The sequence below is a fragment of the Nicotiana attenuata genome, chromosome 7 (genome assembly GCF_001879085.1).
Source record: "Nicotiana attenuata strain UT chromosome 7, NIATTr2, whole genome shotgun sequence".
In the NCBI taxonomy this organism is placed as follows: domain Eukaryota; kingdom Viridiplantae; phylum Streptophyta; class Magnoliopsida; order Solanales; family Solanaceae; genus Nicotiana; species Nicotiana attenuata.
Window position 1 is genome coordinate 42,651,998 of NC_031995.1, and position 3,631 is coordinate 42,655,628.

The following is a 3,631-nucleotide window of genomic DNA, read 5'->3' on the forward strand; positions in this document are numbered from 1 at the left end:
AAACGCATAGGCAACAAGTTTACCTCAAAATAGGATGGGCCATATATTGTGAAAGAAACCTATTCAAGTGGCGCATACAAAATTATCGATCAGGATGGTCTCAGAGTTGGTCCGATTAACGGAAAATTTCTGAAGCAGTACTTCCCATGAAAGTCACCTACGCTCCTCGATGTACGAGCCTAAACCGCAAGTCATGACGCTCCTTGATGCATGAGCTTAAACTTCACGTTGCTACACTCCTGGCCCGCATGAGTCTAAACTGTGTACGGCCAAAAAAAAAGAGTCTGCTAGGTTGAAAACCTCGAAAGACGCGACCTAGGCAAAAGTCAAGACCAAAAAAAAAAATTAAAAAAAAAAGACCTCATCCCTATGAACTACGTTATGACTTGATCCTCTTCACCAAGGTACGTAGGCAGCTTAGAGTTTCATTCTAAGTTCAGTCGGATGAGTTTTAAAAAAATAAAAAGTTTGGCATCATCGGATCATTACATTAATTCTTCCAAGTGTAAAGGCACATATCTATGAGGAAAAGGAGACGATTTGTGTTGAAGTATAAAAGATGTTTTATTGCTTCAATAGTACAAAAGTTGATACATCCAAAAATGTAGAGACTACAGGAACTAGATATTTTTCTATACAAAAGCCTAAATCATGAAGATGATCGTAAACTAGGCTTTGTTGCTGACGCGTCTAAATACTTTTCCAAGTCTATATGACGTCTCCACATTTGATGCCATCCTCAATTGTTGGTTGAAGGTCCTAATCACCATGGGAGCCGCCATTGATGAACTTCAAGACTATCAAGAAATCAAGTGCAATAGTTGGTGAAGGAGTGGCTCCGCATCTTGTATGACACCTCGGTCTGTTATCCAGACTCTTTGAGCTTCTTTTCGAGTCTGCAAAAGAAATAAATGAAGAGATAAGATTTATGACGCATATAGACAAAGCTACTACATGCAAGACTGTAGAGTCAATTTCAAGAAGAAAAAAAAAACATTTGTAGGATAACTCATAGAGCATAGAGCTGGAAAGCAAGCTCGACAGACGACAGGATCAACTTTGGAAAACTACTGCAGTTCATCTTGAAGATGCTCTGCTCCTAACATTTAATATATTGTAGATTTTGATGTCTAGTTTGTAATAACACAAACCGTTTGCAATTTGGAGGCCCCTAGCTCAAGATATGAATTTTTTCGCCGGAACTACACGAATCTGAAAGTTACTGCAGCTAGGTGGACTTTGAGAATTTTCTATTTCTAGCTCGGAAGGAGTTCTGCCATGAAACTCATATTTATTGTAGCTCTATGAGTGTACTTCCTGACGGCGCAAACGGATAGCAATTTGGAGTCTCCTAGCTCGAGATATGAATTTTTCAACAGGAGTGCGCAAAGCCGAAACAAACGCAAGGCAGACATCAGGAGCGACTTCAAAGTAATGTCGCGACCAATCTAAAAGGATTTCTGCCGCGATATTTTCAAGTGTTGTACGTCTCGAACTTATCTTTCCAAGGTTGCAGACGTCTTGGGATTCCGACACCCATATCTTGAGATATGAAGTTTTCTACAAAAGTGCGCAAAGCTGGATCGCAAGTGCAGCAGACGTTAGGAGCATTTTCAAACTACTGTTGCGGGCAATCCGAAAGGAGTTCGTCCATGATATCTTCAAGTGTTGCAGAAATTGTGGTGTTCTCTCCAATGGCACAGATGGCTTGCGATTCCGACACTTGTAGATCGAGATATGAATTTTTCCACGAGTGCACACAAAGCTGAATAGCGAGTTCGGCAGACAGATGGGTGAATTTCAAAATATTACTTCGGCTAATCTGCTAGGAATCCTTCCATGATGTTTTGGGGATTTCCTTATCTCTGAGTCTTTTTTCCAGTGGCTCAGACGGCTAGCAATTTGGACGTTCCTAGCTTGAGATATGTGCGTTCCAATGACAGCATGCAGTGCTGTGAAGCCGAAATGACAGACTTGTGCATCGCCTTCAAAAGTTCATTCCGACTTGTCCTAAGGGAATTTGGCCCTAAATTTTGGATATGTCACTGTGGTGCAAGTTTTGATTCTGCAGAACCAAGCGGATTGCAGTTTGGACACTCCTAGGTCGAGATACGATTTTTTTCAATGCAAGCATGAAATGCTATGAAGTCAAAGTAGCAGAAACACACCAAGTGCTTGCTCGCCGAAGTTGGAAAGGCCTACTCCAGTTGTCTTCCTCGCCGGCCTGCAACGATGCAATGTGGTACATGTCACACTCGCCACTGGTGAAATATGGTCTCTCCAAGCCTCCAAGAGCAGGGATTTTATTGCCGAGGGTGAAAGGACACTTCATTTGTCTCTCTCGCCACAGATAGACGAGTTGTTCGCTAGCGATATTGCATCTCCTTAGGGATATCAAAGACCGCCGTACTCTCGCAAAAGCCTGCAAAAGAAAACTATTGTGAAAATCCTCGATGCCAACAACACGAAGTTTCTGTGAATATGGTACCAGTAGCACGATGTTTCAATAGCATGACGCTTCAGTTTGACTGATAGATACGATGCCAGTGATACGAAGCAGTTGATCCCACATGATTGATTGGTGCCAATGACACAAAGTTGTGATTTAGCAGCAAGTACCAGTGTCAATGACACGAGGCTTTAACTCGTCATGATAGATAAATGTACATGTGACTCGAAGTTCACATCGGCGTGACAGGTAACGATGCCAACGGAATGAAGCTTTAGACTATGGCCAAATTCAATGTCAAAGCAGCAAACTCCATTGCTCAAAGTGTTGGATTATGGGTGTCACACCTCCTTTTTTCCACCCTGAAAGGGTGATATGGGAGTTTTTCCAATTAAAGTGACATTATTCGAAATGAGATTATTTAATTAATCAGAGTCGCCACTTGGAATAATTTAATTGGTGTCCCAAGTCACCGGTTTATTTTAAATCCCAAATCGAGGAAGTTTATATTTTAAAAAAAAATCTGCAAACCAGAAATTCTAGATAAGGAATTCTGTTAACCCGGGAGAAGGTGCTAGGCATTCCCGGGTTCCGTGGTTCTAGCACGGTCGCTTAGCGATTTATACATGGCTTAAATTGTTTAACTACTCATTTTTAGGACCTATGTGCATTTATATTTTTACCGCTTTTAAATCACTTGAATTATTCTTAATTAAAGAATCGAGTTACGCGTACGTATACTCATTTCCTTTGGCGCGGAAAAAATCATGTCACGCGAACGTGTCCATAATTAATAATGCTTTGTTTATTTTATTAAGAAAAATTTGGTTGAAGTTGCGCGAACGCATCCTCGAATTATTTTTTAGAATTAAATTTGAATTATGTTACGCGAACGTATACATAATCACAATACTAGTCTAAATCGAGCATAAAGCAAACTATGATTATTCAATTTTTAAAAGCAACATTTGTGAGGGCCATGGATGATTTAATTTATTTATGGCACACCTCAAACCTTTTCTATAAGTGTTAGTTCTTAATCTAATCTTAATAGGGCCATGAATTATAAATTTTGTTTGACATGGCACACCTCACTTATTTTAACAAAAGGGAGTTGCGCTTTTATTTTAACAATTAATCACGCTTTATTAAATATATAAGAAAGTTTTGGTCGAAGTTGTG

At 40.0% G+C, this 3,631-nt stretch overlaps 1 long non-coding RNA gene across 1 annotated transcript in view; it reads right to left on the minus strand.

Moving 5' to 3' along the window:
• Window positions 636–3,631, minus strand: part of LOC109228978 — a 14,642-nt gene continuing 11,646 nt past the window's right edge. The window contains exons 2-3 of the long non-coding RNA XR_002068486.1: window positions 2,169–2,422; window positions 636–896 (exon numbers count right to left, since the gene is read on the minus strand). This is a non-coding gene — a long non-coding RNA (uncharacterized LOC109228978). The remainder of the gene's footprint in view (window positions 897–2,168; window positions 2,423–3,631) is intronic.